This window comes from Suricata suricatta, chromosome 1 (genome assembly GCF_006229205.1).
Source record: "Suricata suricatta isolate VVHF042 chromosome 1, meerkat_22Aug2017_6uvM2_HiC, whole genome shotgun sequence".
Classification (NCBI taxonomy): Eukaryota; Metazoa; Chordata; class Mammalia; order Carnivora; family Herpestidae; genus Suricata; species Suricata suricatta.
In genome coordinates this window covers 78,770,315-78,783,698 of record NC_043700.1, presented here as the reverse complement: position 1 = coordinate 78,783,698, position 13,384 = coordinate 78,770,315, and the positions used below count along the sequence as shown (strand labels likewise).

Genomic DNA, 13,384 nt, shown 5'->3' with positions numbered 1-13,384 from the left:
TCACCCAGTGCTACCGAGACATGGGCGCCCGGCACCGCGCCCGCGCCCACTCCAGCCAGATCAGGAAGGTGGAGGAGATCGCAGCAGGCCCGCCGTCAAGCAGTTCCACGACTCCAAGATCAAGTTCCCGCTGCCCCACCGGGTCCTGCGTCGCCAGCACAAGCCACGCTTACCACCAAGAGGCCCAACACCTTCTTTTCCCTGGCCCCGGGTTTGCTCAAATAAACTCCTTGTGGAAACAAACAAAAAAAAGAAAACCACACAGGTCCTTCTTGGCCTTGACCTCTCTGTGCCCCAAGGGGACTATCTTGAGGTCCTGCCGCAGGCGGGTGCCGTAGAGTAGATTAGATCAGGTGTCCATAGTGCTCTCTAGAGTATAAAGGACACTGTAGAATTGTTTCTGAGAGGAGGTAACAGAGCATTTCAGATTGAGAGAGATATTGGGCACCAGGCTAGTAAAAGTCCATAGTGAAACAAATGCACATTCAAATACATAAGAAAATAGCGTTTGATAAAAACATACATACAGTGAAATAGGTTTCTGCTAAAGGTCATGAAATCAGAGAAAGAAGTTCAGTACTTGTCATCACTACAGACACACTTCTAGATGGGGTTAAGCCAACATGGCAATGAGAAAGTTGAATCTTTTACTATCCAAGTCAAATTCCTAATATGTGATTCATTGTTGAGCTTTGTCTTTCTAAAATAAGGAAAACCCTGGTCAGTTTTTGTTCTACTTTTGAGCTTTGTCTTTCTAAAATAAGGAAAACACTGGTCAGTTTTTGTTCTACTTTTTATAATAAAGCATGCAGTTGTGGCTTTTATTAGTTCCAAAAGAGAAAGCATACTATGTGAAATAGTAAACCACAGCTTGATTGTCCTTTGATAATCTACATTCCATGGATGTTGCAGTTTATTTATTCAAGTATTGATGAAAGGCTAACTTTTTATTATACACAAACCAATTTAAAATGTTCTTAAAAATGAATAAAAAAAGACATCTTTGCTTGCATAGTATTACATGGTTTGCAGCAGTTTCTAAATGTTTCTTTCTTTAAAATTCCCTTGGAACATGGCTATTTTTATATTATCTATAGGTAGGGGGGTTTCTAGAAATTTGACAAATAAAATTAATGTCAAATTTTGACTTGCTTCTATCTCAATGTCAGACCCCAATCAAAATGGCTTAGTGGTTTAAAAAAAAGGCTCAAAATCAATATTCCAAAGACCTACTTTATCAGGTCCCCCAGTTCTCAGCCACTGTGGTCTCTCTCTGTCTCCTTGTGTTTGGAGCCATTTGACACCCTGGTGCAGACTCAGCCATTTCTCAGGTCCAAAAGCCCTTAGTGGAAAGGATCTGAGGACAGCCACACCACACTGGAGGGACCAGCATCAAGGCACACTTCACTGTTCATCCTTCTCAGAGCTTGTATCCAATTTTCCTGACTTGGGTTTTTCTTGTTTCTAAAACCCAGAATTAAAAACAACTTTTTGAAAAATTGACTCTATGTCTTAAAAATGGGTCACTGAAATTTATGGTATTTAGCTTTCATTTTTGACATCAATATATCTTACCAGGACATCCAGGTCTACTTTCTGGTCACTGGATCCATAATTATAGGCATGGTATCCAAGTAATGGAGCAACATGATATCCTCAGGATAGGTGAGGTGTTAAAGGAGCCCATGAGCCAAACCAGAAGGCAGCAAACTATAGCTTAGAGGCCACATCTGCCCTGCAGCCTGTTTCTGTAAAGCTTGCAAGCCAAGAATGGTTTTTATTTGTCAGGTTATTTTTAAAAAAGAAAGAGGAAAAAGAATATGCATTAGAGACCATATATGGCATACAAAGTCTAACAATATACTATCTGACCCTGTATAGGAATAGTTGGCTGATCCCTGAACTAAATGACCACAAAGCCAGAGAGTTGATATAGTCCTCAGTCCATTGCGGCCCCTGATATTTAAAAGAAACTTTCTGTGGTATCTCCTTATTGGGGTATTTAATCTAGGAGAAGCATTTGCCACCTTACCAGTTCCATATCAAGAATCAGAGTCTGTATTGACTGACTTCAGAAAATAAACCACATATGAAAAAGCATCTTCACTTGGAATCACCCTCTCATTAAGTTTCTGATAATCCATCTTCTCACTGGTCAAGCAGGAGAGCTTAATGAGGATGGGGGGCACTTGGGAATGTAACAGAAATTATTATTCCCACCTACTCAAGTGTTTGATAGTGACATTCATCTCTACATCCCTTCCAGGTGCATGGCATTTTTTAGGTTGATGATTATGGCAACACCTTAGCACAGAGCCTTCCCTCCATGGGCCAGGAGGCTAACATGTAGATGTTGACAAGTCCATTCCAACTATACCTATGAAAACCAGGAAAGTAGCAATGGAATTATTCACCAGTAGGTGTCTGTTGACTCACTGTGAAGGAAACCCAGTGTCTTCACTTAACACTCTCTGAACTTCAGTAAGCCTCTGCTGTATAGTGGGTCACAACAGCATTCTAGAATCAACATTAGCTCAAGCCCATGTCAATAATCCTGCAGAGATCTGGGTGGCTCCTTTCTCCCAGGCATAACCATTTTCCTGAGAGGTGACGGCAGGTCCTTTCCAGGGGAAGACCAGGAATAGTCTCATGGCATTATCACAGGAGACTTGTTCATTCATTTATGGGCTGTGGGTCTATGAACTGTGAAAGGGCTATAACTCATACTTACAGTTACTCAGGTCACCTAGAATTCAGCTTTTGTTTTTAGTTTCAGTTTATGCAGATCAAAGAGCATGAGAACAGTCCTGCACATTCCTACCCCAGGCAGTCAGACCCCATGATATCACTCCAGCTACCTATTAGGGGAACCACATCCATCTGCCTCTGTCTTGGGTCCTGTCATTGTGGTGTCCCCTGTGCTTTACCACTTGGGACCCCATTACCCCCAGAGAAATCAGGAGCCCTATCCTTTAGCAGCAACTCCTACAGTCAGGTCTGGCCTGCAGAGAACAGCCACTCTGACAATTTTCAAGGTGCTTCTTTTTGAATACAGTGCCTCACTATAGAAAAGTGCCCTGTAGTATGCCTGTTAAACATAACTAAATGTAGATAAGTGATTTGCACATCATAAACATACCCTAATATTTCCTTATCTTTACATCCATTTCTCTACATTATCCCAAGAAATTTCTGGTAGCATAGCTTACACATTGGCTACCACCATACCCACATTTCTGTCAAACATTCTGAGCTGCTCAAGTGAGCATATTGAACATGGAATCCCTGGCAAGTGCAACCAATGCAAAATAACCAACCCAATCTAAAATTACTCTTCTCTCTTCTTGGTCTGACACGCTTGGAATCCATTCCCACACATATTGCAGGGGTTTGCCATTGCAACTGAGCAAAATCTCATGATTCTTTTTGTTGTATATAAATCTTTTCCCTCCAGCTTTGACTTTGTATTTGCCACCACAACCACATGCCAGGATTGATTCTACATGGCTCTAAGGCAATGTTGGGGTATAGACACACAGAGAGCTTACAACTCCTGCTGACTCAACTCCCTCAGATGAAGGCATCACATGGTCCTCTGGCAAGAAAAGAACAGTCTCATAAAACAGGAAACAAGTTTGCTTTTGCTTTCAAGGAATATTTGATGGAATATGCGCTTTTAAGGTACTCAGGGACATATGAATCTACCAAATACCCTATCTCCGTTTTCTTGGCCCCATTCATTCTGATAAATGTGCTAGGGTTTACATAAGAAATGTGAAGTCTGTGAATCTACACTGTATTGCAGTTCAGAAACATGAAGGATCAGGCTCTGGTTCTATCTTTTGGTTCTGTCCATTGAACAACTACAAGACAGAAGAGAGGCCTGCAGGGAGCCATGGAAATTTCTCAATTCTCTGACCATACTTAAGCAGAATACTTTAGATTTTATTTTATCATTTTTCCTTTAAGTTCTCTGGAGCTGATAGAAAAAACTTTCCCACAACCTCACAACACTCACTGCATTCCTTAATCTTCCCATAATGTTCAGCATCTCTTAAGCCACCGGAACACCGTCATTGATCGGTTTCTTATTCCAAACAACCCCAGATGAGGAGGTACTACATCACCAGCATGTACCAATGTCTATTTTGTGATACCAACAGATTCATACCTGCCTTCAGCTCAACCTGGGGAGCTAACTAATCTCAGAATTTCATCCTTGAGAGCCGGTTGCTTGCAACCACAACAGCCTGTTAGGGTTCAGAACAAGACCTACTCTAGACCATGCCAGCAGAAAGAAATATGTTTTATTGGGTATTAAGTGGCTTCTCAAGTTGTTTATATACTGAAGAGACTTTAGTCTGATCTTCTAGGAGAGGAAATCTTAAGTCATAAGCAGAACTGCTATTGCCCTGGCCATAATTAAGAAGTGGCCTGATGAATCAAGAAGTCATGGTGACAGCTAGTAGCTCAAGATCAAAGCACTTGCACTTCAATATGCATCAGCAAAAATAGGAGCCTTGTGTCATGTTTCCCTCCACTCTTCAGTTCTGGATTTAAGTCTTATTTAAAGGCATCTGGTTGACAGAACATAAATCACATTGCAAAACCTGGGAAATGTAGATTTAGCTCACTAGCCTCTGCAGTATAGGAAGCCACAATAGAAAGAGATGGGAATCGATTTTGGGAAATCAAGTTTGTCGTATCCACCACTATCCTCTTTGGGGGCTGGGGAGCTTTCTGTGATTGTCCCTCTGCTACCTGCCAGTCTTGTTGTAACATCTCTGTATACTGACCCCTCCTCAATTGTCCCTTATCAACTATTAGAGGAATATGGTCCCCCTCCCCCATTTTTTGGCATTAAAACTCCCCAGTATGAATTACTTTCCTGGGGTACTGTTATCTGCTTCTCCTTTTCGTACTCTTTACATGCAGTTTCTGGCTCCTAGATTGAAATTTTTCCTGCTCCTACTGCTGTTTTCTTCACAGTGCCTGCTCCAGAGAAGGTCCAATGACTCTACCAATTCCCACACAGTCGACTTGGACACCTTGAATCAAATTTCATAAGGATGAAGAGTTTTTAATGGCATCAATCTAAATAAACTGCCAAATAGAATCCAAAGTTTCAAAGAGGTCTATATCATGTCTTTCAAATGTACCAAAAATAATATTAATATTTATCAAGTTCATATCTGGGAAGTATATAGTATGTTGAATCTTCCTTTTAATTCAGGTACATATACAAAATAGTATACTGCTTTCTTTTTTATTTCTGTTTTTTTGTTTTGTGAGTTAACTTTATTATTTTATTTGAATATAGTTGACACACAATGTTAGTTTCAGCTGTATGATGTAGTAATTCAATATGTCTGCACATTACGTTCACTGTAAGTGTAGCTACCACCTGTCAGCATGCGGAGCTATTACTATATCAGACTATATTCCCTATGCTGTGCCTTTTACTCCTGAGATTTATCCATTCCATAAGACAATACTTTTTCTAATTAAAATATTTCCTTTAATCCCCCAAAGAATATTAATTATGCTGATCAGTCTTCTTCAGTTAACTAGATTTACCCTAATTAGCTGATCCCTTTTCTTCTAAACCACTTGCCTCTGGAGCCTTTATATTTGAACTTACGATTTTTCTGAAGAATCTAGTACAAAATGAATTATGTTGCTTCTTTCTCTATATAATTGGATTTCAAAAAGATTTTTTTCTATCACTGAATCACATAAAGATCACATCTACCCTCACTACTCCATGACCTTTCTATATTGGTCATAGCAGAATTTAAAAAGAGCTCATAGGAAATGTCAGCTTTGTTCTATGTTAAGTCTCTCTAACAGCTGGTCCATTTCAGGATTTTATTCTTCATCTTATACATAGTTTATATCAGGTTGAATATAGAATCCAAAGTTTTATTCTTTTTTAAATGTTTGTTTATTTTTGAGAGACAGCATGAACGAGGGAGGGCACAGAGAGGAGACAGAATCCGAAGCAGGCTCCAGGTTCCAAAGTGTAAGCCAAGAGCCTGACTTGGGGCTCAAACTCACCAACCAGGAGATCATGACCTGAGCTGAAGTCAGACGCTTAACTGACTGAGCCACCCAGGTGACCCAGTATGTTGTTTTCTATGCGGGATTTTTGTTGGATAGCTACTTGTGCCACCAACAAAACAGCATTTATTCTAAAACAACCATTATATATATATATATTTTTTTGAAGATTAGGTATGCAGGATATAGTTCCAAGGTTTCTATCTTTGATGAGTTAGGAAACTGGTTTTGTGTAAATGTGTCTGACACATCTGATTCTAAAAATAAATTTTGGATTGCTCCCAGGTTAGCCATCTGAAATTACATAATTTTCACAAGTTATTAATATCACTCAGAATTTCTCTTTGCATGCTGTTAAAATCAACACATTGTCTCCCCCCTCTATCACTGCCATCCCTCCGTCATTCATTTTTCTTTTAAAGGTGACCTGACTGGGACAGGCGTTAATTGATTTTGTCTTTCTATCCAGCAATAATAGGAAATGTGGGCCCCTCACATAGCTCGACTCCCAAGTCCACCCCATGTTTTTTCAAACCCTTAAAAACAGACATTTCTATTTGTTTCAAATTCCCTTCTTAATTGTTAGCCAATTTTTCTATGCAGAAGCAAACCACATGGTGGACTATCTTTCCCGTGTTTCCATCCTGGTCTGCATATGGTTAACACAGCAGGCAAAATCGACGGCTTTGGTTCTCTGCAGCTTGTCATCATGATCAATGGATTCTTGCAGCTGGGCTAATTATGCAGCAATTTGAATCGACTGTTTAGAGCGGCAGTGGTGAATCCTAGTAACTAAACTTGCCACCGTGAGGTTTGCTCCATCTCAAACGATACAGACTCAAGACAACTCAATGAACTTCCAAAACTTTCAGGTGTTCATAATTCCATGTGGTCGAAACAAACTTTAGTTTGTGAACTTAGCATTCCAAGCACTGACATATGGCTTTAAAATGTGACTTAGTGACTAACATGGAATTGACAATATCTTTTCTTACCAGTTTTTAATTATTATCTGAATTTTTTTAATGAAAGTATGTGCAGAGGTTATCCATGGACTTAATTTTTATTTGAGCAAGGTAGGTCAGTCAATATTATTGTGTTTATAGTGAGAATTTAATATAAATTAGTCCTTAAGCCATTTTTTTTCCACATTTAAACATTGAGCTAGATGGGCCTCAGAGCTCTAATTATTTTACATTTAAGAGTCCATTTTTAAATGATTTCTCAGTTTTGAAGAATATGTCCTGTCTGTTGGAAGAGGAGAAGGCTTTCACACATAAGGGGAGTGTTCTTATGACTATAGGTCATTAGTGACTAAACTATACTCATATGGTTGTGTGCGTGCGTGTGTGCGTGTATGTGTGTGTGTGTGTGTGCGTGTGCATGTGTGTGTGTGTGTGTTCAAATTGCTAGCTAAGAACCACTGATGTTTTAAAGACAAGTACCATTTCCTAATTGGATAACATTAGAAAGGACTACTGACTGGCAAGTTGTAGGTGACTTCAGTCCTTCTTGAATTACTAAAAATAGACAATGCTCCATTTGTTCTTTACCTAAAATAAATGAAGTTCTTCCAACTCACGAATGTTGCAAAAAAGGTCAAAATCTTTTATTCCCGTCTCAGAAGCAATGTCTGTAAAAGACACTGTGCCCTATCCCTCTGCTGAGCAAAACAGCTAAAGAGATAGCAATTTTTAATTATAGTATACAAGGTTTTTCTAATGACCTTGTGACTTGGAGACATTAGTGAACAGACTTTTTAATAAGACACAAAAACAGAAGAAACCTGAGTGAAAATGTCAATTTAAACATTACATAGGGATCCATTTAATGGGGCATGAGTGAAGGAAAATATGTTGTATGTATTTTTAATAACCTTTTTAAAATATCTATATTCCCTTTGCTTTCCTTATTTATATTATACTTATCTGAATATGTGAACATGAACTTCTTTTTGTTACACTACTGAAATTGTTACTGGATTGGCCTGCAGGATAAAGTAATACAAGATTTAAGCATAAATTTTTGATTACAGCAATAGACTAGGTATTTCACAGAGTAAGAAAGATAACACGCTTTTACTCATTGGGTCAACCACTGGTGAATGAGTCTCCGAATGATCTCTCAGGAAAGCAAAAGTATCCCATGCATCAGAGTCCACCACTGAATTATTTTATGCCACTTGCAAATATTTGTTTTCTAATTACAAAAGTATTAACACTCAGAAAATTCGAAAGAGCATTTTATTAAAAAATATTTATCTTAACCTACACAGAGATATTTATTATTTATATGTTGATGGATTTCATTCCAATATTCAGTGGTTAAGAGCATGGGATCTAGAGCCAGGTCAAATTACTAGTCTGCCAATTGTAAGCCTGAAGACTTTGGGCAAGTTCCTCCAATTTCCCTCTCATACATATTTTTCCTATATTGACGATTTACTATGTTTTGGGACATCACCGACTTAAAAAGAGATTCATGAACCTTCTGGAAAATTTGGGAAGTATGGACAAGCATTTAAAAATAAATTACACTTGTTATTACATTGTCAAATATAAACCCTGCTAATATCTGAGGATAGAGTTTTAAAACAATCTTTGATCATGATAGATCTCAAATACGTGGGTGAGATTTTAAAAATATATAATACATAGGGATAAATTTAACAAAAGTAGTGGAAGGCCTATACACTAAAAATTATAAACATTATTGAGAAATTAATTTCTAAATGAAGAGAAAGACATTCCATCTACTTAAATTGGAGTACTCATTAGTTTTAAGACGGAAATTTTCCCCAGCTTGATCTATAGAGCAACACAAGCTATAGATTCAACACAATACCTATTAAAATTCCAGCAAGTCTTTTTTGTTTTGGCAAAAACTGATGAGAAATGGGTAGTATGTAGAATTTTCCCATTGGCCTAAAATGTACATGGGATTGCAAAAGACCTGAAGAGTCAACACAATTTTGAAAAGAAGAACAAATTGGGGAGCCTAACTTCTCAACTTCAAAGCTAAACATAAAAGTATAGTTATCAAGACTATAGGCATAAGAATATGTATATTTTTATATGTAAAACTTATTTGCTTTTTTAGCAAATGATTGTTGGACAAGTGAAAAATCACATGCCAAAAACATGAGCTCAGTTCTTTATCACATTATACACAAGAAGTTAACACAAAATGAATCATAGACTTAAAGAGCTAAAACAACAAAAATTTTAGAAGATAACGTAAGAGAAAATATTTGAGATATTGGGTCAGGTAAAGATTTCTTAAATATAGCATTGAAATCATGGTCCACTAAAAAACTTAATAAATTGGACTTCCTCAAGAATCTTGTACTTCAAAATACACTATTAACAAAATTAAAACACAAGCCATAGGCAGGAAGAAAATATTTATGAAACACATATCTGATAAGGAACATGTACCCAGAATATACAAAGAACTCTTACAATTCAACAACAAAACAACCCAATCAATCTATGGACAAAAGATTTAAATAGACATTTCACAAAAAACAATATATGAATGGCTGATAAGCCCAAGAAAAGATGCTCAATGTCATTAAATTAAAACCACAATGAGACACCATTTTATACCCACTAGAAAGATTGTAATCAATAAGACAGACAATGACAGGTATTGGCTAGAATGTGGAGAACTGGAAAGGGGAATGTAAAATAATAAACAGCCAATTTGAAAATAGTTTGTTAAGTTTCTTATAATGTTAAATAAATTTACTATAACCACTCTTTGGTATCTCCCCAAGAAAAGATGAAAATATTTATCTGCACAAAGATTTACACATGATATAAATAATCAGTATTATTCATAATGGCCAAAAGTTACAAGCAACCTAAATGTTCATCAACTGATAAATAGATAGACAAAACATAGTATACCCATACAGTGGAACACTATTCAGCAATAACAAGGAACAAGTCCCTGATACATGTCACGATGTGGCTGTTTTGTCTTTTCATTCACTTATCACTGGCACTTAGTTCTTAAACAATAAACTACCAAGTGAAAGAAGCCAGACAGAAGAGACCACATATTGCAAAATTCCATTTTTTTTTCCACGTCAGACGGGTAATGTGCCGGCGTCGTAACAAGGTTTAAGGGTGGCACATGTCACACAATGGCATGAACACCCAATCATCACGCTCATGAACTACAAAAGGATCTCCATTTTTTTTAATAGTCAGAAAAAGCAAATCTATAGAAACAGAAAGTAGGTTAGTGGTTGCCCAGGGTAGGGTGTATGGAACAGAAAAGGAGATAAACAGTAAATGGACATCAGAAATATTATCAGGGTGATGGAAATGTTTTGAAACTGATTTATGGTAATGGTTACACAATTTGGTAAGCTTAATAAAAATAAAGTGCTTTAAATAGGTGAATCATATGATATGTAAAATATGCCAAAATAAAGTTAAATTAAATAATACCATGATGGATTCCATCCTAAGCAATGTAGCTCTGTGTCTCGAAAACAGAGTGTGGTCTACATATACACACATGGAAGTATCACTGGAGCTTGTCAAATCACTTCTTCCTAAGCCACTTATGAGGCCTCTTATACATAAGACATAAAAAGCTACATTTTTAACAAAATTTAATCAGTCATTTATCACACTATTTCAGAGAATGACTATGCAAAAAGTAATACGGCAAATGGCATCAATGCCAAAATCAAAGCAAAAATCTAAACAGCAGCTGGTCAGTGAAACAAAAGGACTGATTTATGAATGTGAAGGCAGACAAACATGAATAATCCAGAAGGTAGAATTCCTTGAAGATGCATAATTTCAGCTAAGATCTTAAATATGAGTAGGAGATAATTAGGGGAGAAGGTTGTTGCAGGCCCATCAGCAGTTGGAAATGATAATTAGCTGTGGTTTAGGAAGGTTCTGTTGCTCTTCTGGCTGCAGAAGGTATAATCTGCCATGAGTCCACATTTGTATCCGCAAAAAAAAAGAGCTAGTTAGTGAGTAGGCATGTGTTCTGATGGATGCTGGGGACCATCAGGAGTAGTGATACTGAGATTACATGAGACTTCTAACAAGAATAAATCCACTGGATAGCAAGATGACATATAGATCTAGATTTTACTTGTTTTAATCATTCATTTACCATTTTTCAACAATTTTACAGAGGTATGAATATATAGGTATACATACACAATTCATCCATCTTAAGTGTACAATTCACTGATTTTTAGCAAACTTATTGAGTTGTACACCATCATTATAATCTAATTTTAGAATATTTTCATCCCACTAATAACTCTCATGTGCATTAGCTTTCAATCCCTGTCTTTATACCATGATCATGCCTCAAGCAGCCAGTATTCTAATTTATATTTTTATATACTAGCCTTTACTGGATTGTTTCATATAAATACAGTCACGCATTTGGGCGTAGGACATTTTTCATTTATATGTTTATGATGTTCATTCATGTTGTAGCATTATCAGTCTTTCATTCCTTTTTATTGCTAAATAGTACTCCATTGTATGGATATACAACATTTTCTCTATTCACCAGGTGAAGGACATTTACACTGTATCCACTCTTTGACTATTAGGAATAATGGAGTTATGAACATTTACATGTAATTTTTAAAACATTGATATGTGCTTTCATTTATGTATCATAGATGGGTAGGTGTGGAATTGCTAAAAGTTTGATAAACATGTTTAATTTTATAAGAAGGTGCCAATCTGTTTTCAAATTAGCTATATCATTTTATGTTCGCAATGCAGAAAGCTTTCTGACTTTCTGCATCCTTAACGATATTTGTTGTCTTTTTTATTAGCACCATTCAAATGGGCATGAAATGGCGTCTCACGGTAGTTTTAGCTTGCATTTCTCGAATGGCTACTGATGTTGATAATCTTTTCATGTGCTTGTTAGCCATTCATATATCTTCTCCAGCTAAATATCTACCCAAATATTTTGATAATTTTTAGCTGGGCTCTTTGTCTTTTTATTCTGAAGGTGTAAGATTTGTTTGTATATTCCAAATACACATCCTGTATCAGATACATGATATGCAAATACTTTCTTCTTGTTTCTGGTTTGCCTTTTCATTTTCATAATGATGTCTTTTGAAATGTGGAAGTTTTGAAATTTGACGAGGTCCATGTTGCATTCTTTTATTTTATGGATCATGCTTTTAGTGTCATGTCCAAGAAATCTTTGCCTAACCCAAGATACCAAAGATAGTCTCCTATATTTTCTTCTAAAAGATTTCTTCAGCTCTGACACCTACATCTCTAATCTACCTGAATTAAATTTTGTGCATAGTATAACATAAGAGTCCAATTCCATCTTTTTACACATGTGTATCCAATTGTACCAGCATAATTTGTTGAATAAACTATATTTTCTGCCATTGTATCACCTTGCCACCTTTGTGGAATGTCAATTTAACCATAAATAGAAGGGTTTATTCCTAGAATCTCATTTCTGTTACATTTTCTTATATATCTATCTTTACACCTGTACCATACAACCTTATTGTAAATTTTCAAATCAAGAAGCAACCTTTCTTCTACTTTATTTTTTTGAATTGTTTGGGCTATGTTTATCACTTATCATTGATATTTAGTCATTAAACAGCCAAATGCCTTTAAAGGTTCATTTTCCTGCTATGTTTTAAAGTCATCTGAGTGTTACGTTGTTAAAATAACAACAGAGATGAGAAGATACACTTTGCTTTTGAGGCACTGTGATAGATTGGGGGGCATGGCAGTGTATATAAAAGACTGTACATGAACATGATACATTTGATTTTATTTTAAAAAATCATATATATATTTAGTGCCATGTCATTGAGAAAAGAGTATAGGAATATCTGTGGTAAATACTTACATATGAAATGTTAAGAAAGAAATATCTCAATTCAGCTATTTTGTTGTTAATTTCTTGTCTTTCTCATGGCACAAAGCTGTTTTCCATGGATTGTTCATGGTAACATTACAAACTAATCAACTATGCAAAAAAACTTTGTCATAAGTATCAATTAATCCATCAAAACAAGTTAAAATAGTTATTATGCAAACTGTATGATTTTTATAATGATGCAGCAGCATCTCTTGGTAAATGTTTCTTTTATGTTTGATCCAGTTTTTATGAAATATGCTAAGGAGGTAACAAAAATATGGTAAAAATCAGCATGTGTTTCTTCATGTGATAGATAATATCAGACGTTTACCACTTATTTATGAATATGTTATCCAATAAATCTATAACAACTTTCTTATCTGTGAGAAAACAAAAATGATCACAGCAGTCTCAGCAGGCCAGA

At 36.3% G+C, this 13,384-nt stretch overlaps 1 non-coding gene across 1 annotated transcript; it reads right to left on the bottom strand.

Moving 5' to 3' along the window:
- Positions 1-10,151: 10,151 nt before the first annotated feature.
- LOC115303785 lies at positions 10,152-10,255 on the bottom strand. The gene has a single exon (XR_003914240.1). It is a non-coding gene; the product is annotated as a small nucleolar RNA U13 (small nucleolar RNA).
- Between the last annotated feature and the right edge of the window lie 3,129 nt (positions 10,256-13,384).